The sequence below is a fragment of the Rattus norvegicus genome, chromosome 18, assembly GCF_021556685.1.
Source record: "Rattus norvegicus strain SHRSP/BbbUtx chromosome 18, alternate assembly SHRSP_T2T, whole genome shotgun sequence".
Taxonomy (NCBI): Eukaryota; Metazoa; Chordata; class Mammalia; order Rodentia; family Muridae; genus Rattus; species Rattus norvegicus.
In genome coordinates, this window is record NC_141551.1 from 5,879,175 (window position 1) to 5,904,702 (window position 25,528).

General features: G+C 44.0%; 1 long non-coding RNA gene across 2 annotated transcripts; it reads right to left on the minus strand.

Moving 5' to 3' along the window:
- Positions 1-226: 226 nt before the first annotated feature.
- On the minus strand, positions 227-21,365 carry LOC147999666 (uncharacterized). Of its 2 annotated transcripts, none has more exons than XR_015643108.1 (3): positions 21,291-21,365; positions 13,594-13,719; positions 227-598 (listed from the first exon to the last, which is right to left on the minus strand). It is a non-coding gene; the product is annotated as an uncharacterized LOC147999666 (long non-coding RNA). The 2 variants fall into 2 exon arrangements; XR_015643107.1 differs by lacking the exon at positions 227-598 and adding an exon at positions 11,255-11,448.
- Between the last annotated feature and the right edge of the window lie 4,163 nt (positions 21,366-25,528).

The window sequence follows — 25,528 nt, forward strand, 5'->3', positions numbered from 1 at the left end:
CAGTGGTGAAAGAAAAGTTAGGGTTTGTTAAGCATTGAGCGTTTAGAGAGGAAATAACTGCAAAGCATGTAGGTAGTTTCCACACTCAGCGTAGTCTGGGGAAAATACATGACAAGCGGAAGGCACGATCTTAGAAAACCTGCAGCCCTGTTTTTATGTGTCCATCCCTGCATGGAAATTCTTGCAATCACTGTAGTCCTAGTTTTTCAAGTCACCTTGAATGCGATCACATTAAACAGCCATTTTATTATAAACCAGAATATGTAGGGCCGGGGTTTAGAACAGCCATGGCAGAGGCGGCTTGGCTGTGCTGCAGTGTGCGGGGCCTCAGCTGGGAAGGCTAGCATGGGGAAGACTCAGCAGATGGGGCTCGAATCCTCTGAAGGTGCACTCGCTCGTGCGTCTGCAGGTGGAAGCTGGCTGTCATCTGGGATCTCAGCTGGGGCTATTGGCCAGAGCGCCCACACATGGTCTCTCCATATGGTCGTTGTGCTTCTTCGTGGCACGGTGTCTGGTTTCCAAAAGCAAATGTCCCAAGATTCACCTTCCAATGATGTTATGAGAGGAAGTCAGGAGTGTGTCCTTCACAAATATGAGGCTAGAAATATAATGATGTTTAAAACCAGTTTAAGTTGGTGGAATACGGCCAGTGGTGGACAATAATTTGAGAAGTATTTACTCATGATGCACACACACACACACATGCTTGGACACAAACAAACACACACACTTGGACATGCACATACATACATACTCAGATACATACACACACATAAACAAACTCAGACACAAACAAACACATTTGAATATGCATACACTATACTCAGACACAAGCACTTACATACACACTTGTATCTGCACACACACATACACAGACATGTGCACACACACATACTCAGACACATGTGTGCACACACACAAACAATCAGGTAGAAGATTCAGTGGCTCCATAGCTTTCTTGCCCTGGGGATCCCAAGCTGAGATGACAAAGTCCTCAGCTTTTACTGTTGGTGAACTGCACTCAAACAAGACACATCAGCTGAAAAAAAAGCCGCCTAAAAGGGAATGAATTGGGGGTTGGGGGTTGGGGATTTAGCTCAGTGGTAGAGCGCTTGCCTAGGAAGCGCAAGGCCCTGGGTTCGGTCCCCAGCTCCGAAAAAAAGAACCAAAAAAAAAAAAAATGTGGCTTAAAAGGGAATGAATTTAGAAAAGCAAAGAGAAAGACACTACTGTTAACATAAGCTGGGGGGAACCCAAAGAACCCAGCAGAAATGAGGCTGAGGGAGATGTGTGCGTGTATGTGGGAGGCAGTGGGACCTGAGAGGGCTCTGAGCATCTTCCTCTAGAGGAGCAGCTGAGTGCACTGTGGAAGATTCTGTGTGCATGATCCGAAATAGCCTGCAGCCAACAGAAGCTGCAGTCTAGAGGCACATGAAACAAAGTGACAGTAACTCAGTGGTGATTACCAAAGCCTGCAAGGGAATCCCACAGGGAGGATGGCGATGGAGTTTGCTACTTTGTGTTTTTAAGGCAGGGTCTCACTATGTAACCCTGGCTGGCCTGGAACTTCTAGGTAGATCAGGCTGGCCTCAGATTCACTGTGTAAACCAGACTGGCCTCGAACTCACAGAGATCTGCTTGCATCTGCCTCCTGAGTGTTGGGATGGAAAGCAGCACACTGCAATGCCCAGAGGAAATAACATTTTCAATTAATTTCAAAAGCCATGGATTTTTCTGATTGGTTTCCATGTATTAACCATCACAGCTTAAAAGGCAGTATGTTTAGTCAGAAAGTAGAAGCAATAAACTAGATATAAAAATGAGTGGATGGATGATGGTAGGTAGACAGGTAGATGAATGGATGAATGAAAAGATGATAGATATAGGTAAGTAGATAGATGGTATATAGATAGATGGTAGATATATAGATGATAGATAGATGACGATAGATAGATAGATAGATAGATAGATAGATAGATAGATAGATAAGTTAAATAACAAACACATTTATTACAAGGAGTTGATTTAAATAAATAAGGGCAGTGTCTTTAAATGTTCAAATTCCATCAGAAAAATGAACACTAGGATACAAATTCATGGACACAGATAAAATTCTAACAACTGGCGAACAGGAAGAGATTCCACAGATGAGGAAGAGGAAGTTCATGGGTACGAGCTGAAGCAGTCATCAACCTAGAGCTTCTGAGAGAGTGCGAAGGCAGAATCATAACGGAGGCAGGAGGCTGTCCTTTACGGAGGTGTGAAGCATCTGTGAAGGTGGGGAGACACTAGCATGACTGTGGTCGTCTGTCTGACACTTGGGAGACTACAGAAGCAAGACTGACTTCAGACCTCTAGCAGCAGGATTGGGAGCATGAGACTTAGCTCAGCAGCCAGGAGTGACTCCTGCCTCTCTTGGTCTTTTTGATTGCTGTGACAAAGCATCATGGCCAAGGGAAGGGGTAACATAAAAAATGTTTAATGTGGAGCCCACAGTTGCACAGGATTAGAGTCCATGACTATTACGGTGGGAATCGTGGCAGCCGGCAGGCAAGCAGGGCACCAGGACTGTAGCTTAGAGCCTGTGCCTGTATCATCGCAGAGAGCTAACTGAGAATGGATGTTTGCAGATGACAAAGCCAGCCCCGGTGACACAGCTCCTCCAACAAGACCACACTTCATAACCCTTCCTGAATAGTTCCACCAACCAGGGCCACATATCCAAACATATGGCCACTCTCATTCAATCCGCCAGCCCTTCCAGGGGATCTGAGTTTCTTTTTTTTTTTAATATTTTATTTATTTATTATATATTATGATTACACTGTCGCTATCTTCAGACACACCAGAAGAGGGCATCAGACTCATTTCAGATGGTTGTGAGCCACCATGTGGTTGCTGGGATTTGAACTCAGGACCTTGGCCACCATGTGGTTGCTGGGATTTGAACTCAGGACCTTGGGAAGAGCAGTCGGTGCTCTTAACCACTGAGCCATCTCTCCAGCCCGGGGATCTGAGTTTCTAGCACCCATAATAGGCAGATCACAAATACCTGTGCCTTCAGGTTCAGAGTACCCAGTGCTGTCTTTTAGCCTACACGAGTGTGAACCTGCACAAACATGTACATGTGCACCCACACGTGGTAATGCTCTCACACAGACACACATTTGTATGTGTAAATAAATATTTGGAATATTTTTATTAAAAAGTAAGGCAAAGAGTTGGCTAAGCATATGACGTATAGTACAATCCCACTTCTTGAAATGTTGAGACTAGAAGAGCCTAGTATGAGGCCAGCCTGTGCTATACAGTAAAACCCTGACTCAAGTTGGGGTGGGGGAGGAACCAAGCATTCTCTGCACCTGAGAGAAAAGAGAAAGTAATAAATGAGAAATGCCAAAATGTGGTTGACTCAAATACTGAGGGGACTGTGTGTCGAAATATGGTTGCTCTCTTTAGGAGCAGAGACCTTTCAAGCAACATCAAGGAAGAGGGAAGCTCCTGTGTCCCCCACCACACGCAGAGATCTGAGTCAAGACACCTGGAAGTCTACTCAGTCCCGGCACTCCAAAGTGCAGAGTTTCAGATCTGTGAGCTGAGAGTGTCTGGGGATCAGTCTCACAGTGACATGGACGTATTTAATACTGTCCTTTTTTGTTTTTAGATTTTTATTTATTTTATGTATGTGAGTACACTCACTCTCTTCAGACATACAAGAGGGCATCCTGTTATAGATGGTTGTTAGCCACCAAATGGTTGATGGGAATTGAACTCAGAACCTGTGGAAGAGCAGTCAGTGCTCTCCACCCCCTACTATACATTTTAAATAGATAATACATTTTATCTTTCAAAAGTCTTGTATTGGTTCTCAATTTCATTTTATTGTGTTCAAAAAGCACAGTCTGTATTAGTTATCTTAAATTCATGTAGCTTGTCTCATAGTCTCTCTTGAAAATGTCCCATTTAATTTGGGAACAATGTATATTCTACTCCAGTTGGGTAGAATAGTTTATAGATGTCAGGGGCCTTGGAAGTCCAAATATTCTGCCTTATTGTTGAATTTCTTAGTTATCCCATTGCTTAAAGTGAGGACTTAGAGAAAGGTATGGTGGTGCACAGCTACAGTGCAGGGTGCTTGAGGGCAGGGACTAGAGGTTCATTTGAATCCATAAGTTTGAGCGTGGCTTGGGCAGCCCAGTGAGACTCCACTTCATACGGTAGGAGACTACCTCCACACAATGAGACCATAGTACATAGCTCAGACCACTAATTTCAGTTTCTCCCTTCAATTTGGTCAGCTTTTTCATTTACTTTCAAAATCCTCTCTCGGTCTCTGTCTCTCTGTCTCTGCCTCTGTCTCTCTCTGTGTCTCTCTCTTCCTCGCTCAAGACTGGGTCTCATAGAGTGGAGAAACTGGCTGCTGGCCTGGAATTCACAGAGATCTGCTTGCCTCTGCCTCATGAGTGCTAAGATTACAGGTGTGCACCACCACACCTGGCTCAAGATATATTCTTGAGAAGATAGGAAGGTGTGTGTGTGTGTGTGTGTGTGTGTGTGTGTGTGTGTGTGTGTGTGTGTGTGTGGAGAGAGAGAGAGAGAGAGAGAGAGAGAGAGAGAGACTGACAGACAGACAGAGAGGGCCTCTTAATGATCATAAAATATTCTGTATCTAGTAACATTTTGCTTTCAAATCTGTTTGTCTTGACATTAGTATGACTATACCAGCCTGCTTGTTTGCTCTCTGAGTAGAATATATTTCCCATCCTTTAGTTTCAACATACCTTTATCTTGTGTTTAAATTCATTTCTAAGTAGGCATAGTCACTGTATCTCATTGTACAGCTAGCCTGCCAGTCTGCTATTGTTCTAGTGCTCAGCCCGTTTGGACCCCACACTATTACTAATGCAATGAGATTTCCACACTTGCTCTCTTCTGTTTCCCAAGGGTCTGCAGTCACTTCTGCTCCCCCCACCCCTTCACCTCTTCCCTTCGTGTTAAGAACTACCTCCTGTAACAGTCTGCTGCTGAGCCTGTCATTATTTTGATGGGGTTTCTAATGTTTGCCCTGAGGTTTCTCATGCACGTGTTCACCTGTCAGAATCCACTTAAGATCTTTCAAATTTCCACTAACTTCATTTCAGTGAAGTTACTCTTATATACTGTTTCTTCGTCCTCATTTTTGTCTTACTATTTTTATGTGAATTTATATGAAAGTTTATTATGCAAACATATAAATTGCAAACCTAAGAATAAATGTCATGTTATTGGTGCTAACCATATAGAGTATTATACCACCATTCTCATTTACCATGGCTGTTTCGTCTCATTTGTACCTGTTAATCTCAATTACCACTGAGTGTGACTTTATTCTGACACCAGTTCTATTCTGTGCTCATGCTTTGTGCTATTTATACCATATATCTTTGTCCATACAGCCAGCCCAACAGCACAGAGACAGAAGGTGGACAATAGATTAGATAGGTGATTGATGAGAGAGAGAGAGAGAGAGAGAGAGAGAGAGAGAGAGATGAGAGATAGATGATATATAGATGATAGATAGATAGATATGATAGACAGACAGATATATGATAGACAGACAGATAGATAGATAGAGATAGATAGATAGGTAATAGATAATAGATGGATAGACAGATAGATACATAGATAATAGATAATAGATAGATGATTGACAGATGGTAGATAAATAGATGATAAATAGATGATAGATACATAGATGATGATAGATGATAGATAGATAGATAGATAGATAGATAGATAGATAGATAGATAGATAGACAGACAGACAGACAGACAGACAAATATATAGACAGAGAGACATGGAGCACACAGATGCTCTCCCGTAGGCTGGATGAAGAAAGCTGAGCCTTTATAATTCCCCACATGCTGCTTTTGCCCTTCTCACACTGATGTTTTGTGCAAAATCAAACATTATTCAGTTTTGTTTTTAAACCACTTTTAGTGTCACCTTTAAGATGTGCCTCTAGCAACCAGATTGTTTTTGTAGGCTTCATTATTTCACCTTGGGTTTGAACACTTGATCCCCAGCTGGTGGAGCTATTTGGGAGAGGTTTAGGTGGTGGGCCTACCGGAGGAAGTCTGACACTGGGGGAGGACTTTGAGAGCGAAAAGCCTCACCTCCTGATACTCTCTCTGATTCTCCATCCCCCTCCTCCTCCCCCTCCCCCAACCTTCCCCCTCCCTCTGCCTCTCTCCCTCTTCTTACCCCTCCCCATCCCTTCCCCTCCCCTCCCCCTCTCTCCATGCTTCATACTTGCAGTTCAAGGCATGGGCCCTCCTGTTCCTGCTCCAGCCATCATGCCTGCCACATGTCCACCACTGCTGCCATGTTGTCCCCAGCATTATGGACTTTAACCCTCTGGAGCTCTGAGCGAAAAATAAGCTCTTCTATAAGTCTCCATGGAAGACTTATCACAGCAACAGAGAAGCAGCTGACACAGCTTTGAGAACAGGTTGGCTCTTTGAGCTTCAGTCCTTCCCTTGACACCATCCACTGCCTCCTGGCTCGCAGAGTCCAGAATGAGTCAGCTACGGCTCACAGGGGCCCCCTAGCACAGCACACATCACTCCTCTCCTCTTACTGGAGGACCATCCCTTCATTTTCCTCTCTCCGCCCTTTAACTTCACTGTGTATTAGTAAGTTCTGTCATGAAATCTGAAATGTTTGCAGACATTTCTTCCTGCCGTCTGTCTGCTTTCTGTCGTCTCCATCTGTGGCATGGTACATATGTTGTGTAACGTATGTTACATGTTATGTCTATGTACATATGTTAGTGTGCTTAACGACGCTGGACATTGATGTCAGATCACTGTTGATCATTCTTTCTTCCCTGCTTTGCAGGCTACACGATTTTATGACTGTCTTTCGGCTCACTCGTTCCTACACTGATTCAGATATCCACCGAGCCACCCTCGGGTTTCATGTTGATTGCTGTACTTTTCAATCTAAAAATACTCAGATCTTTTTAGATATTTAATTTTTAATTATGTGCATATGGGGGCGGGAGCTATGTGCACTTGCGTGCAGTGCCTGCAGAGGCCAGAAGAGGGCACTGGAGCTCCGGGAGCAGGAGTTACAGGCATTTATGAGGCACAGGATGTGGTGCTGGGAAGTAAACGCAGCCTTCTAAGAGAACAGCAGGAGGTCTTGAGGCTCACTGTACAGCCTGACTGCGCTGTAGTGTCTGTCTGTCTGTCTGTCTGTCTGTCTGTCTGTCTGTCTGTCTGTCTGTCTGTTTCACGGTCCCTTGTCGGACCTTCCTTTACTTCTTTAGGCATAATTTCCTTCCACTCTTTAGTATTTGCTGTATAACATTTTTGCGTTTGCCCATTTGTGCATAGAAGCCAGGGGACAATCTCACATGTCTTTCCTTGAGCACCACCGAACTCGCCCTACACACCCACCCACCCCACCCCGCCCCCCGCGCGCACGTTTTTTGAGAAAAGATCGTTTACTGGTCTGCGGCTCATCAAAGAGGCCAGGCTGGCTGGCCAAGCCTCAAGGATTCCCAGCTACCTCTCAGCACATGCCAACGTACCCAGCTTGGTCTGTGAAGGTTCTGAACACTGAACTCAGAACCTCAGCCTATAAGCCAGGAGCTTTGCTGACTTAGCCATCTCCTCACCCTATATAATATCAATTTTATTATTATATATGATTATGACAGGTGCTCAAAATGCTTGTTAAGTCTAACACCTGGGTCTTTTGTTTTTTGCTTCTGTCCCTAAGCCTGGGATGAACTTACTGGTTTCTCTGTACATATCATCATCATCATTTGTAAACTAGAAGTGTAGGTCATGGATTTTAAGCTCCGATTCCCCATCACCATTTCTCTGGGTCTTTACTTTTGTTTGTATATATTCTAGACTGAGATTTACTGTGATGTCTTTCTCCTGACTCCTCCAAGGGGCCATTGTGGGGTGCACAGAGCCCCCTGAGGTGGCTCCTGCTGGCTCATCCCATGATTTACTTTTAGTTTCCTACTCCTTTGTCTCTATTGCTGTCTCTCCCATCTCTTTAAGGACCATCAGCTGACTAGATGGCTACTTAACTATTTTTGACAATACTCTGGGCCATAAATGATCCTACTGTCAAGTCCAGTCCAACCTGGCCCTATTCTGAAGGCAGCCTTCCTTCCACGTCTCCAGTCCTGGGTAGCACTTCCCAGCTGTCGTTTTTCTAACTCTGTCCTGTCTGGGCTTTCGGTTGTTGCTGTCGTGAAGTTGCCGACTTCAGACATACTCTCAAGTTCGAACTATACTGTATCCCAATCTAAAGAAACTGAGGGCTCCCTGCTCTTTACTCAGCCTTTCCCTCTGCAGGAAGGCTCTGTAGCAGGAAGAAGAGACCTGTTTCTCCCTGTGAATGAGGCATTTGGGGTCTCCTTCGTTTGGGGTCTCCTGGAATGAGAACTTGATTCCAGGAATGGGGTGGGGTGATAGTAATTGTGCCTGAAGTAACCCGAGGCCACCTGAAATCAAGCTTCTACAGTATGGAGCTGGGGCTAGAGGGGGAATAGTACCTGTGTCACTAAAGCAGTGCTCACTAAACCTGTGTGTTGCGACCCTTCAGGTGGAATGACCCTTTTACAGGGTTCACCTAGGACAATCAGAAAACGCAAATATTTACATTACAATTAATAACAAAGTAGCAAAAAATTAATTTTACGGTTGGATGTTGTACAACATGAAGAACTGTATTAAAGGGTCACAGCATTTGGAAGGCTGAGAATCTCTGCTCTAAAGGAAGCTTGTGTAACCCTGAGTTACAGCTGAAGAACAAGAGGGTAATGAAAGCCCATGCAGTCTTCTTGCCTGCAGCCCTCCACCACTGAAGTGTCCTCATACCAGCTCAGGGTGAGAGTAAAGGGGACTCATGGCTCGAATTCCAGAACCTTCAACTATTTACAAAGATCTAGCAGATTTTCTTCAATAAATGTTTCTTTATTCACTATGTATTCTTAGGGAACTCTCCAGAAACTTTAAATGGAAGTTTTTAGAATATGTACCAGTCGGGGCTGTTTAGCTGAGGGGAGGATCCAATGAGCTCCTCAGAGCATACTTCAGAAGTGTTCCTCCTGACTTCTTTGAATGTTGTAAGGCCAGGACCCAGGAGACAGCCTTAGAAGGAAATGAAAAAACCAGAAGACTCAAGGCTAATGCTGAGTTGGAAGTCACCAGGACAGACATGCAAAGCCACAGCCAAATTGTGTATCCATGTAGCTGTGTCAATCTAAAAAAGATAAAATAACGCATTTCCCCAAAGTGTGCTGTAATAGAGGCACCTCATTCTGATTCACACAAAGGCATCATGTACTTACACAGCCCCAGAAGCCATAGAGACTCCAGTTGACGGGTTATGTAGGATGAGTCAGCCATCCAGAGCGGTGGCTCCCAATTTTGGCTGCTCATTAGGATCACTTAGGGAGCTGTTGAAAAATACCAATGATAGGGTCCCACTTAGACCAATTAAATCAGACTCTCTTGGGATGGGGCCCAGCCATTGGTATTTATAACAGGCCCTCGGGGTATTCTAATGTACACTCAAGATTGAGAACCACTGATCTAGAGCCTGGAGCCAGGGGAATGGGATTCTTTGTGCTCAAGCACCTCGAGAGGAGGTGAGCTGACAGCGGGTGTTCCCATGCTGGCAGCTGTAAAATGCACCATGTAAATAGCGAGTAAAATTGGCAGAGCAAAGTTAAGTCCAATTACGGCGAGCAGTTTCTGTCCTGAAAGACATCACCAAAGTTGTCCCCAAGTAATAAGAAAAACAAACAGTGACACTGTAAGCACCACTCCTACACTCCTTGCTCTCAGGACTAACTGATGGTTCACCCAAGCCTGGTTGATTACGTCCTGGTGAGGACATCTACAGTGACACACCCTGCCCACTCTTTTGGCCACACTCTAATTGTCATTCTTGGCATAGATAGGAATAGAGTCTATCTTAACAGAAGTATTGACTTACAAATGCCAGAGAACACAGCACCTTCACCCCAAAGACAGAACGTTCTATTTTAGAAAACAAATGTACCTACTTGGTTTCTGGAATGCCATATTCTCATCCATAAAATAAAATCACTAGGTAAAAGGAACTGTGCCAAGAGCAGTGATGAAGTGTTGGAGGGATTTTCTAAGTTGTTTGTTGAACTCTCATTTCTTGGATGCTCAGACTTGTGAGCCCCACACAGCTAGTCTTGCTCTCTTCCTTTTTTCTGAGATCTCGAGAACTCCACAAAAGAACTATAGCATTGTAATATCTAAAACAATAGTGAGAAGTCCTCTAAACAAGAGAGAGGGGAGAGGAGAGAAGGGTGAGTGAGTGAGTGTGTGTATGTGTGTGTGAGAGAGAGAGAGAGACAGAGACAGAGAGAGACAGAGAGACAGAGAGAGAGAGATATAGAGACAGAGACAGATCTCTGGGACCCCCTCCCTTATCCATATCCTGACAATTGATTCATGGTCTTCTTTCCTGGATGCCTTCCTCTTGACAGCCACTCCAGAGATGAAAATTGAGAGAAAAACCTCTCCATTACTACAATGGTTTGGATATGGTTTTAGTATGTCCCCCACCGCAAAGCTCGATGAGACACATCAAGTTAGGAAGTGTGCTCTCTGCCCTCAGGAAGCTTAGGAGCAGACTGTTATAAGGCGAGCCCACCTTACATGTTCAGTGTCATTACCTTTGCCGTTGATGGTCACGTGATCAGCAGTACCAAAGAGCCAGCAGATGGATCCACCTGCTCTTAGACCTGTAGCTTTCTAAATTGTGAGCCAAAGGAACATCTTTTCTTTATAAAATATCCAGTCTCAGGTCTCGTTATAGCAACAGGAAATAGACTAATATACCCAGCATGAATCAAACCAAACTAAAACTGTTTGCTATACAAGGAGCAGACTCAGGCCCAAATCTCTTCGAGTCTTCCTAGGAAATGGAAAAACTAATACTTCATGCCTATTGGATAATCTGAGTGGTCCACCCCTATAATGTATCAGATACTGGGACCTTTCTTAACCCAATAGGAGAGGAAAACAAAATTCTTTCTCTCCCTTTCTGGACTGTCCAGCTAGGTATCTGGAATTAGAAAGGGGGGAAAGAAACAACAATAAAGTACATGAACATAAGCAATAAGCAAATGTGGGGGAGCTCCACAGAAAGTCCGTCTGTCCATGCAAATGTGGGGGAGCTCCACAGAAAGTCTGTATGTCCATCTTGACTGTCTCAGTTGGCTTCTTTATCCCTGTGACAAATGCCTGAGAAAACCAACCACCTTAAGGTGGTGGAAGATTTATCCAGACCTACAGTGTCTGAGGTCTACATGGTTGGTTGGTTAGTTCCATTGTTTCTGGTTTTGTGGTGAGGAACAGCATCTCAGTGGGAAAACGTTGAAGATCGAGTCTTCTTACCTGTCAGTGAGAAAGGAGAGATGGACCAAGGAAGAGCCTGGGACCTGGGACAAGATACAATGCTCCAAGAAACACACTTAGGACAATGTACTTTCTCCCACTAGTACCTACTTTTCTAGAAGCTTCTACCAACTCTCATAATGCAGTCAAGTTACAAACCTACATTAATTCATTGATTAGGCCAGAGCCCTCGTGGTGAAGCATGTGATTGGACCTGCTAGATAGAAATCAAGTTTGAAACACAGGAGTTCTTGAAGAACTCTTCATGGTCAAACTATAACATTAGCAAAGAACATTAATTTGTAAAAAAGTGTTAAAACAGAGGACGAGAGGCTTAGCTTTTATGAAAAGCAAGCCAGGGAAAGGTAAATATATAATTCAAGAGGAAAGGTGTGGCTGGATGTGGATGACTTGAGCCATACAGAAAGGTTAAATCTGGGACCTGGTGGCCATCACGAAATAAAAACCATCTCTTGAACTGCCCCCAGACCAACCCTGAGATTATGTAAACCCCCTCCAACAGTCAAACACCAACAAGAACATGACCACAATCAAAATGAACCCCAGTAGAGGAGTCCTCTAGGGACATGCATGCTCACTAAGGAAAGTGTTACCCCATGAAAACCTTTAGGCTGCCAGGACCCACATAAGGGGTAATGAATATAATCAATATCCCACGCGTATGGTACAAAGAGGATGAGATAGCATGTTCCGACGGATATGATGTGACCTATGAGTGTCGGTAATCTATGTCAATACCTCTCCCTGCACTCTATAACTAAAAGTGCCTAGACCTGGAAACAAGGAGGGTCCCATGGCTGAGCTCCTGTCAGCCAGAACACACCCCTAACCTCTGCAGTCTACTCTCCTTATCTTTCTCTATAATAAATCTAAGTTTCACCGCTGCTTTTCTGTATCTTATCCCATCCTTTGTTTGACACAATGAACCCTGCCATTTTAGCATGAAACACTGACCACTGAGACACTCGTGTAGTAACAATGTGAAAACAGTGGAAGGCAGTGCTTTTAGCACATAGTCCCCTCGGTGCTGTTAAGTCTAGCATCTTCTCCAGTGATGAAGGTACAGGAAGAAGGGGCTAGACTACTGATTTGGCTTCCACCTTTTCTCAATCGTTTTGAGATTAAATTGTGGTAGGTGAGACACTGGAGCAATGTGTTCCAGTCCCCTATGCTCTCTATCCAAAGACACACACAGTCATATCCAAATGCATGCCCATTCACACACACACATTTCAAGGGAAGAAAAATGGATGAAACTCTACAAAGACACACACACACACACACACACACACACACACACACCCCAAGGGACATGAAAATGGATGAATTCCCAAGTAAAGCCACCTGCTGGATAACCACTCTCTTCACTTCTTCGCTTGTTTTCTACAGAAGAGACTCAACTGATGAGTAACACTTGTGTTCCCCAATAAATGGATTTTAAATGGCCCCCGGGTTGGTCTAAGGAAAGTAGGTGCTTCTGAAGTGTCCATCTCATTTTTACTGTCCCACTGTAGCCCCTACAACTTCCCTCTCACAGAAGAGCCCCGGAGGTCAGAGTGTAGGGCGAATGCAGACCATGTAGATGTCTTCCGACTGTACAACTCAAAGCCTGGATTCCTAAGCCTGGTGGTAGGGCTTCCTGGAAGAAACGTAGTCTCTTTAAGCATTTAACAAAGACATTTTCTCAGAGGCCTTGGCAAGGTTTCCACTGTTATCTTCCAGAGCATGGGGCACACGAAGCCAGGTCCCAGGTGTCCCAAAGCCATTGAGAGAAGAAGCATGAGGATCTGAGAACAGCCCTCTCACCTCATCCCCTGCCCCTCTCTCTCTCTCTCTCTCTCTCTCTCTCTCTCTCTCTCTCTCTCTCTCTGCACTTTTCATCTTCCCAGACCTCCTGTTACTTGCATTTCTAAAAAATTTCTTATATTTATTCTAGCTGTAGCCTGCCATGCGACAAAAGAATGAGGAAAATCTCATTAAAATTATATCAAAAGGGGAATGATGGAGTGAACCTTGAAATCCCTGCAATCCACACACAATAACCCAATCAACTGGAGCACACAGGTTAAACGGAGTCCGCCAATGTGAGCCCAGACGATTAAACCCCCTTGGGAGAATTGTTACCTTCTGGATACCCGGTGGTAGCCATATTAAAATGCGGCCATGGAAATGCTGTGGATTTAGAATCCTTTTATCCTTCCCACTGACTGGAGCACAGCTCTTTATCTTCCTGACTCCTGCACAGGGATCCTGGGAGGTGAGAAAAGCCAGTATGATTGTCCTTTTCTGAGTGTTATGGCAGAGGACACAGTGAGTTTGCTGTTAGGTCACTTGGTCAGCAGTCAGGGCAAACCCAGAAAGAGGAAGCCTATGCTGTGTCTTCCCAGGCCTCATCCCCTTGCTTCAAAAGGGCCCGGGCTGAAAAGAGAGTAGACGACTGACTGAATCATGGACTAGCATCCTCTTCTCCCTGTACCTCCTGCTTCAGTTGGGTAGATGCCTGCAGAAGTGGGAGAGAATGGTCTTCCAGTCATGTTCCCTGAACCTATGTTTACCTGGGAACTGAGTAATAGGTGACAGAGAAGCCCACAGGCGTGCGAACACAATCAGGAAGTGGAAGTGCAGGGACTTAACACTTGTTAAATTGTGTGGTCCTTTCAAAGCTAAGGTCCATGTTGTTTGGGGCAAAGAACACAAAAATCGAGTGTACAGGGCAGAACCAGGCATGGTGGCACACACTTCTATCACTACAGAAGGTGAGACAGGAAGACCACAAGTTCGAGGCCAACTGGAGCTATGCTGTGAGGCCCTGTCTAAAAATAAACAAATAGGTAGTATGTGGGGTCAGAGGGCACTTGGTAAACTCTTTAGCATTTAAAAAAAAAAAAAAAAAAAGCTTCCAAGAGGTGAGCGATCACTTCAGACTGTCTTTGCTGACCCTCCACTCACAGTTCACCAGGCCTGATTTCCATTCCTGCAGAGGCCTGATCTCTGCTTTCAAATGATAGGGAGCTAATATGATAATATAATAAATATTAATAATTTAGTGCTAACCCTTCCTAGGTAATATATGTGCATTTTTAAAATGAGCCTTTTTTGACAACATGCTTTCATCCAAAGCAAACTTTCTGACCCCTGTCCTCAAGCTATGACCTCTTGCCCAAGTCCCAGACCTAAAGATTCCCAGCTTCCTAAGCGTTTCCGCTCTGACCTCCCAAAGGCATCAAAACTTAATATATCCAAAATCAGTTTTCCGGATTATTTTTTTCTATAACTTGGTGGGTGGCACTATTGTTCTGCAAGCCACAGACCTGGGGATGGCACAAATGGGCTCACCATCCTACCCCCAAGTCAATCATGGAGCTGTCTGTCTAAGCCACATTTCCCAAACTGTTTTCTATATGCTTTGTCTCAAAACGTAAAAAGGTTTTCTGATCAAACAGGTTTGGATATCACTGGTTAGACAGAGTAAATCTTTTATGATGGGATCTAACAAACTATCTGGTGTTCCTCTTTGAATTACAAACATTCAAAGGAAAACATACTACCCAGTGTTTCCCTAACTCTGGGGCAAAGGAACCTTAACTTTTTCTCCCAAGTATCTCCCAGGCTGTCCTGGTTGGATTTTTTTTTTTTTTTCTCAACGTGACACAAGTTAGGGTCATCTGGGGAGAAGGAATTCCAAGTGGAAAACTGCCTCTGTCAGGTGGGTCTGTAGGCAAGTCTGGGGGAAGGGATTTTTGTGATTGATTGCTGACGTTGGAAGGCCTAGCCCACTGTGGTCACATGGTCCTGGTTTATCTAAGAAGACAGGCTGAGCAAAAGTCAGCATGCTTCCCTGACCTGTATGTCAGTTCTTCCCTCCAGGCTCCTAGCTTCTTCCAATTATTGTCTTCATTTTCCTCAGTGATAGACTGAAATAAGGATATATAAGCCAATAACAGATTCACAGTCTTTAGACCTGCGCTCTGTGGTCCTGAGCTGTCTCCTGCTGTTTCGGTGAGGTAGATGACACCATCCATCACAGGATACACTGTAAGTAAAGTAAGAAATGTCTCTTTCCAAATATGGATTGAGAATTCCTACTCAAAACATCCCATGTTTGGGAGCTACACAATGTGTTTCTGTGTAAGAGTAGGGGAACTAGAAAAGGCTGGCCCATGTATGTCTGACAGGAGCTGGTTAGCAGGGGTGGGGATAGGGGTGAGAGGTGGGGTGGGTGAGGCGGGAAGTCAAGGCTCTATTTGTCTCTATTGTTTGAATTTGTCCTAGCAAACATATGTTACTTTTATAATTTATTTTCTTGGGAAAAAATCAATACAGGAAAAAATAATGCCTGAAAGAGTGAGATCTAGGTTTTTAAAAATCAATCTGAAAGACTCAAGATACACAAAGAACCAAGATACTCTTTTAAAGATACACTGTAGGGAGTTTGGTATACAGTTTGGTGAGAGAGCAGTGTCTAACATGTTTGATGTCCTGGGTTCAATCTGCAGCACAGCACACACACATACACACACACATACTACACACATACTACACACACACATACACACACACACACACACTCACACGCATGCGCACGAGTGGACATGTAAACAAGCATGTGTGCGTGCATGAATGCACACCTGAGAAAAATGGCCTGGGTATATTGTCCCCAGTTTAGGACAATTTAGAATAGTTCAACTTATAGGTCTTTGATTTTATGATGGTGCTTAAGCAACCTCCATTCAGTACAAAACATGCTTTAAGTTTTGAATTGGAATATTTTCTAGAACATTTGATATAACTCTACTTCATCATGGTGGCACCACCAAGCCAAACTCCCAATGTGCCACAAGATCATGAGGGAAAACAGAGTAACTCTACAGTAAGCCCTGCCTCTAAAAGCTGTGGTGCTCAGACGGCTACAGTGATCAAATGTGTTCTTGATTTAGCATGTGTCCACCTCAAAATGGATTTCTCCAGACATAATCCCATCACAGGCAAAGAAGCTTCTGTAGATGGACAGAGAGGGTATACCGACACAAACTCCACAAATGAGGGAAGGGGGTGCTAGTACCACGCTTTGACTGTGTGAGATAACCAGTCAGCAGAGCAACAAGACAGGAGGAAGGTGGCCTCCAATGCATTGAAGAGTGGTATAGTCAATAAAAGTCACTTTAAAGACAAAGCAGTAGCTACTTTGTGGTCTGAATGAGAATAACCCCCATTAGTTCGGGCATTTGAACACTCGGTCCCCAGTCTTTGGCACTGTTTGGGGAAGGTATGGGCTAGGATATGGAGCCTTGCCAAAGGAAGTACAACCCTGAAGACAGGCCTTGATGTTTCATAGCCTGACCCATCCTGATCCTTTCTTTATGGCTTCCTATGTGAGGATGAAATGCAGTCACTCGGCTTCTGTCATGGCAGGGACACTGATGCTGCCCCAGCATGGCAGAGACTCTAGAGTCTTAAGTCAAAAGCAACCCCTTTCTTCTTGGTGTTGTTTTTTTGTTTGGAGTTTGGTTTCAGTCAGGGTATTCTATCCCAGTGACAGAAAAATAACGAATACAGCTAGTTCCCAAATAAACTGGGATTCCTAACTTCTTTCTCTTGCATGCACACATATCCCATACCAAAAGCCATAACCCTTGCTATTCTAACTTACCTCTTACATCAAAATAAGTTCCAGATCGAAGTTTTAAAAGTTACCTGTGAGGCTTGAAAACACCATTAAATAAGTTTAAAGACCCCGAGAAAGACAATTAATATACATGACAAAGGTTTAGCGTCTTAATGCGTGAAGTAATTTCCCCCTGCAAATGACTGAGATGACCACGACCTGTCGATCAGAACACATTTTAACACAGATTCCTTAAATTTAGCTTTAACTAATTAAAGCTAAGTCAGAGGCCACAGTTCTTAGTAGCAGGATTGAATACAGAAGACAAAGCACTAAGAAAGAATTTAATATTTCCTTTATAAAGATAAGGGAGAATTTCACCTCCATGAAACTAATATCCTACTCAGGCCTCAGTGAAAGGTCTTATCTAGTATCCTTATGCTTAATTAGCGTCTTGTCATCTGTAGGGACAATCTGTAAATATCTCTCCCATGAGGTCAAAAGCAGTATCTCTTTTGCATGACCTTTAACCTTCAGATTAATAAGTAAGCTTATCTATTTGGTACAGGAACCTTTACTTGTTTGTGTATCATGTGAAAATGAATTTAGATTGACCCAGCCATCTACTATCTAGCATATGGACATTATTTTTGATAATTTCATGTGCACTATATATAACGATCATGTTTATCCTCTACCACCCTTCATTGTCCCCTTCAATGGCACTTTGAATGAGAAATGTGCCCCACAGGCTTGTAGATTTGAACATTTGATCCCCAGATGGTGATGCTGTTTGGCAAAGTTTTGGAGGTAGAGCTTGGCCAAAGGAAGCATATCCCTGGGGGTGGGCTCAACCTACTTCCAGCTTGCTCTCTCTGGTTTGTGTTCACTGTTAGAGATACAGTCTTTGAGTCCCCTGCTCCTGCTACCACACCCACTGCTGCTGCCATGTATACTCTTACTCCTTTGGAGCCACGAGGCCAAGTAACCTCTCTCTTCCCTAAGTTGCCTTGGTCATGGTGTTTCATCACAGCAATAGAAGATTAACCAATACAGAAGTTAGCACCAGAAGTGGGGTGTTGCTTTGGAGAAACTGACCATGTTCTTTTCTGAGAACTGTGGAAAGCTTTGGACCTTTGGACTAAAAATACCAGCTGAATATCGTAAGCAGAGCTTAAACAACCATTTTTATAGAAACCTGGAAGATAGTAGTTCTGAGAGCAAAGACAGCTTTAGAGCTTCAAGGGGTTTCAGAGGGATACAAGGCTAGATATCATTCTTGTGATTCTTGGTTGGGCAGGGTGGAGGTGGGAGCTGAGGATTTGGCTGTTGTCTTCTCTTACCCTAAGAACTTTCCCCTAGCTAAGTTAAAGGTATTGAACTGATTCCTTTGTCAGAGGAAATTTCAAGGCAACACAGTGTTGAAGTTGTGACTTGCTACTGATCATGTTTATGCATATCTACAATGGAGATGAGCAGTCAGGGCAGAAAGCACATAAATACACAGTGTGGAGGAAGGAAGAGTGCCAGGAAGCATACATTAGAGCCAATGCACGTGCCAGAAGAAAGGCCACACTCTTGTGGCTGTTAGCACCATTGAGCAGGGGCCTGCTTAGCACTAGAGGAAGAGTACTTAGGGCAAGGTCCACCAGGAATCTTTCAACTTTAAAAAGAGAGAATACAGCTCCCCTGCTCCTAGAAGGCAACTTAATAAAAGTGCTGCTGCTTGTGTGACTTAAGATGGCCAAGGTCTTTCCCACACTGAAGTTAGCAGTGTAGTACTCCTGGTGCTGGCTCTAGGTACCTGAAGGATACATGAGCTATGGATTTTTCCTCCATAGTTTCAAAGTCACTATGGCCAGGAATAAAGTCTCAGGGGACCCCTGGATAAAGGACTAGAGAAAGCAGGTGACCTGCGAAGCCATTGCATGGAGCTGTGAAAGTGAAGCCTGTGTTATAGTAGAGACTCCAAGAGGTTGAAGACATCTGTCAAGGATAATTGCATACAGGGGGTGAAACCAGCCCAAGGAAAAGATGTTTGTTGCATGCAAGGAAACTGGAGGGGTAGAACTTTCTAAGGCTCTTAAAGCTTTAGTCCCAGACACCAGACATGAAATTACAGGTCTTGGTGTTTGTCTTGCTGTGTTTTCATCTTGCTTTGGCCCAGAATTTTCTTAGCAAATGTCTATTCCTCCCTTTTGTAATGGTAATATACATGTGCTATTTTATGTTGGAAGCATGTGGTTCAAAGAACCTTCGGAGTATTAAACAGCGTTAAGACAAAAAGACTGCAGACTTCTTATGTTGGAATAAATGCGTTTTGTATTATGACGGACTTGAACTTGTGGGGCCACGGAGTAGAACATACTGGTTTGAATGAGAAACGCCTCCTGTAAGTGCACTAGCTAATTCCATGTGATAAAAGTAGCTTTACATAAGCTGGAGTCGTTTTGAAAGAAGGAACCAAGATAAAGAAAATCCCCTTCCAGATTGGCCTGTGGGCAAACTTATGGACATTTTTTTTTTTTTATTTATGATTGATGTGGAAGGGCTTAAGTCACTGTGGGAGCTGCCACCCCTGGGCTGGTATTATAAGAAAGCAGAGAGTGCAAGTCAGGGAGAGCAGGCTGGTAAGCAGCACTCCTCCACGGCTTCTGCATCAGTTCCTGCCCTGTTTGAATTCCTGCCCTGACTTTCTATGGCGATGCGACCATTATGTGGAAGTAGAAATGAAATAAACGCTTTCCTCCCATGCTGCTTTTTTGTCATAATGTTTTATCACAGCAACAGAAACTCTAGCTCGTAGGCACGGAGTTTTGAGCATTTGAACACATGGACCCCGGTTAGTGGCACTGTTTGGGGAGGTCTGGGAGGTATGACCTAGCTGAAAGAAGCATGTCGGTGGGGAGCCGGTTTGAGAATATTTAACACTCCCTACTTCCAGTTCACGCTGTCTGCTTCATGCTTGCCAAACTGAGATGTGTTCTCTCAGCTTTCTTCTCTGGCCACCATGCTTGCTTCTTGTTACCATGCCTCTGCCTGCGGCTGCCATGATGGCCTCTTATTCATCTGGAACCGTAAGCCAAAATGGACTCTTCCATAGCTGCCCTTGGTTGTGGTGCTTTATCAGAGCAGCAGAAAAGTAACTAGTCCCCCATCCCACTCCTCCCCACCTCCTTCCTCTTTCCAATCAGTTCCCCTCCACCCTTCATGCCTTTTGTGTGGCCCACTGAGGCTTCCTGTTGCTTGTATAAGAACAGACAGTATGAGCAACTTCAGAGGCAACACCATTGAAACCGACTCCCCTTTTCCCCAGAAACCACTAACTGGCTGTAGCTCCCTGGGGAGTGGAGGAGCCTCATGAGCTTCTCTCTCACCCCCACTCCCTCTGGAATGTGAAAGGCCCCATCTCCTTCAGGCACTGTATAGGTAGTCATCACTGTTCCCTGCTCATGACTGACAGCTATGGCATACCCAGAAGACAGCACTTCCCAGGACTTTTCCCACCCTCCAGGTGTCTCCTGGCCTCACAGACAGTGATTTAGAGCTCCCTGTATGACTGAGCACCCACCATTCCTGTTCTCTCAGCACTATGGCCAGCTACGCCTCCCTCTCTGCCCTAACTCACCCACTACAAACAGAAGTTTCTTTAACCCAGAGAGCAGAACAAGTCTATGGGCATAAACAGATTACTCAGAAGGCAGTTTGGCTACAACTGACATTTTTAAAGATAATTCAATCAGGAAGAAAGGAAGAGAAGAAAGGGAGGGGATTAAAAAAAAAATGTCCTCTCTGTCGACAATTACAGTTTAATCCAAAAAATTACAACCACAGCCAAAAATAGAGCTCACCTGTTCTTTTTTCTTTTTAAACATGATTGAATACAAAAATTGACAAAAAGAAAACCCATTGTATCTGGTAAGATTGCTTTTGGCTAAAAGCTACAGAAATTCTAACATTGTCTAAGCAATAAATACATTTAATTACTTCAGATCACAAGAAGCCTGATAGGAAATTCTTGGAATTGATTCTGCCTCTCACTGATGTCAACCTACTAAGTCAATATCTCTATGATTCTCTTGCAAAATTTACCTCCTTGGGGAAAAAAAGCAACTAAGATTCTCTAGCTAGAAAATTACCACAAACCCCAAAGGCTATATTATATACACAGTCACACACACACACTTCCTGAAGTGCATTTATCCATAGCACAGACCTTGTCACCTGATCCAACCATGTCTTCAGGTTGCTGTCGTCTCCATCAGTGACAGAGAGCAGCACAGCAAATGAGGAGACCCTTGCTACTCTCTCTTGAGTGTTGTATCATAACTGCATAGTGAGCCCACAGAGCAATGGCAGCCACACCCTGTTCAGTATCCTTAGGCCCTGCTCATACTGCCTAGTAGAAAACACTACACTCAACAGTAAGGGAATCCTGCAAGTCCAAAGCCAGGGGTGATGTGATCATGAACACCCTGAGACACAAGGTCATTGATGGATGGAGCGGAGCCATGTGTGGGTCCCTTCTAGCCTCACCTTAGGATGTCTGAGAATGTAGGTAGAAAGTGAGAGCCGACTTCACTCTGTCCCTAGGAAACTGGCCCCATCTTTATTCTTTTTCTCATTTCCCTTTGGCTCAGGGAAGTCTGGTACTGACCTCTTAGAGGAAATCCACCCCTCACAAAATCTATGAGTCTGTCACGTGGGGTTAGTGCCTCTTTCATGAGGACTTTGCCAGTGGTAAATTTAGATCAGATTTAGACTTGGGGGCGGGGGAAGGGGAGATTTGCAGAGAACACCTCTGGGCATTGTCAGAGATCACTGCTTGAGTGCTCTGATTTAATGACTGGATTGACCCTTTGAAGGATTCATAATAAAACCACATAGTCTGGGAGTGGTGAAGGGTAGAGGAGGTAGGGCCTAACAGGCACATGCTTGGCAAATGTATCTTGATCATTAATGCTCCTGTGCCCTCCTATGCTTCCTAACCACTGCGATGCAAATCGCTCTACTCCACTACATTCTCCCTGCCAGTGATAAGCTGATAGCTCCGAAGGTGTGAGCTAAAATAAATCCTTCCTCCATGTCTTAGTTAGGGTTTCTATTCCTGTAAACAGACACCATGACCACAGCATCTCTAACACAGGCTATGACTTCTAACATATACGCCACATCACCCCTCAAGTCAATCGCTGACTCAGTGATCTCAGAGGCCTGATTAAATGAAGAAAATGAGGGAAATTAGGACAGGAAAAGAAGAGAAAGGGCAACTCATCAGCCTGTATTTTGTTTTCTCTTTTTAGAATTTCTTCTCCACCAACCCCTTGGGTTGATTTTTTTTTTAATGGATTCCAGGTTATGCCTGCTATGACCTGTTTTGACATGGTTCACATCTCAGAGGATATTCATGATGGAAAGATGCCCTCCCTGTAGGCTATTTTCCTTCCTTCTAGGTGCTTGTGTCCATCCCGGAAGTTTGTTTTATGCACCTTCATCCAGAAGACTAGACCTTTCCTCACAGTACCCCGCTCTCCCATTTAGCCATTCTTCTACCTACAGCTCTTCAGACCTCTTCACATTTCATTAGGTGCTTCATCAGCAGGCAAGGAAGAAGTGGGCTGGCTCAGAATGGCTGCTTTCAGTTGCTGAATCCTTTGTTTTGCACCAGAAAGCATTTCTGCAACTCCATTGGCAATGTGAGCACAGACAGGAGAACCCCCTCTTGTCAACTCCAATTCCACTCTATTTATTGGTGCACACAGCTGAATGAGCTGTTTAACTGGAGCTGCTATGAAACGAAATAAACTCAAATTTGCATCACATATTCTTTCGATTATTTACAGTTTTGGGTGGCCTCCTGAGTCATCGTGAGGAAGCTGAAAGAACAGTAAGTCAGTTCTTTTTGCAGGTCTGAGGGTGATTGCTGCTTACTGTGCTAAACTGACCATCATTAAGAGCTCCATGTACTGACTTCTTCCTGTGGCCTTCCGGACCTTGGGAGATCCGGGGCTCCAGGGCCACAACTCTGTGGAGCTGTAGAAGCCCGTGTTTGATTGGAAAGGCCTCACCTGTTCTATCCTACTGAAATCACTGTTCTGAAGTCACCTTTAAGGCTGGTTCTGGGAAAGGTCCTATATAAATACCAAGTGCTTCTCTTGGGATGTACAGTGTGTTCCTTCAAGGCCAGTGTTAGGAGTAGGTATTTTATAGTTCCTTGCTAAGCAGAAATATCACCTAATTTTCTCTCATTATCATCTTGGCTAACCACCACCCAGTAAGACCCAAAGACTCTGGTCCTGAATGTGTATGTATATCTATATCTATATCTATATATACATATATATATATATATTGAGAGAGATATCTATATATATCTATATATATCTGTATCTATCTATCTATCTATATATATATAGAGAGAGAGATAGATAGATAGATAGATACAGATATATATATATTCATGTTCCTAGGACCCTGATTTATTGACAGAGGAACATCCTATTATTAAACAGCTGATACACATACTCCAGAGAGTGAGCAAACAGTCCTTTACATCAGAAAGCAAGTCTGAGTATTTGGATATACCAAGAAGGCTACGACAAAGAAACCTGGCTAGTCATCATGTCATCCCAGTGCTGGCACTAAACGCATATGATTCAGTCACCCTCCTCTCCATTCAGTCCATTCTCAAACCACTCATTTCCACTGAAGTTTATTCAGGCACATTGGTGATTTTCTTAAGTTGTTTTTCTTTTTAAATAAAGGAGGGCTATATGGGGAAATTGGGATGGTGTGTCACTAAAATCCAAACAGCAAATTATAAAGAACTGATACAGCAACTCAAAGAAGGCTGTAGAATAAGAGCCCAGAGAAAATGAGTATCAACCAAATGAAAGGGCAGCATGTGGAGGTCCTTTAATTGCATGGTAATTGGGAGTCAAAGCAGAATCTATTTAGACTCCACAAGGTCTATTAGGAGTGCAGAGGACCAATCGCAAGTCAACCGAAATTAGGAGAAGAAATCAGACTTTAATTGTAAACAGAAGACTAATCATTAGCTGCCCCTCTCCCTGGAGTAAGTCATGGATGCTTGCCTGACATTTTACATTTTACTTTAAGTTCAAAAAAAAAATTACACAAGCAGCCTACTCATTAGCAGGCTCTTCTACATCAGAGGGCTTTCAAAACCTAAAGTCGAGAGTTCGAAAGCATTCTCACAGCAGCATGGCTCTAAATGACCCTCCATTCACTTGCTGACTGCAGACAGGACATACGCTTTACACAGGAGCTCACCCCTGGCTCCCACATTCCAATCTAGGGATAGGATCACTGGACATAACAGCTAAGACTTCGAGGAGTGTATCTCAGTCCCTGCAGCCCGCATTTCAAATCAGCAAAAGGCAGGTTTTGTTTTTTTTTTAAATCTTTATTAACTTGAGTATTTCTTATTTACATTTCGATTGTTATTCCCCTTCCCAGTTTCTGGGCCAACATCCCCCTAACCCCTCCCTCTCCCCTTCGATATGGGTGTTCCCCTCCCCATCCTCCCCCCATTACCGCCCTTCCCCCAACAATCACATTCACTGGGGGTTCAGTCTTGGCAGGACCAAGGGCTTCCCCTTCTACTGGTGCTCTTACTAGGATATTCATTGCTACCTATGAGGCTGGAGTCCAGGGTCAGTCCATGTATAGTCTTTGGGTAGTGGCTTAGTCCCTGGAAGCTCTGGTTGCTTGGCATTGTTGTTCATATGGGGTCTCAAGCCCCTTCAAGCTCTTCCAGTCCTTCCTCTGATTCCTTCAACGGGGGTCCCGTTCTCAGTTCAGTGGTTTGCTGCTGGCATTCGAAAAGGCAGAGTTTTAAAATGGCCTCACCACACAAAAAGAAAAATATTCGACTAAGCCCAGTCTAATCATTTCACAACGTGTACATGTATAGAAACATCGCATCAAGCCCCCTAAACGTATACAACTTTCATGTGTCGATTAAAAAAAAATAGAAGTTCTGGGCTGACGAATACTCAAAGCATTTGAGGAGTAGATGTTGGGTGCCCAGAACCCACATAAAGAGCTGGGTAGACGTGGTAGCACACTTTAATATCAGTGCCTAGGAGGTGGAGACCAGATTCTTAGAACAAGATCGTTATCCAGCTGAAATGGTAAGCTCGTCATAATGTCAAGCCCAGGTTCAGGAAGAGATCCTGCCTCAGCAACATGAAGTCAAGAATGATCAAGGATGCCAAGTTCATACCTACACCTGCACATAGATGTGTGCATATATATGCAACCCTATACTGGCACAGTCACACACTCACAACACACATACACACCAGAAAAATGCAAAAGCTCATACACAGACTGCCGAGAAGCAAACGATTCTGTCCCGAGCTATCCTAGCTGTAAGGCAGAGGTAAACGAGGTGAGGCCAAGCCACAAGCACAGACATGCTGGGACAGG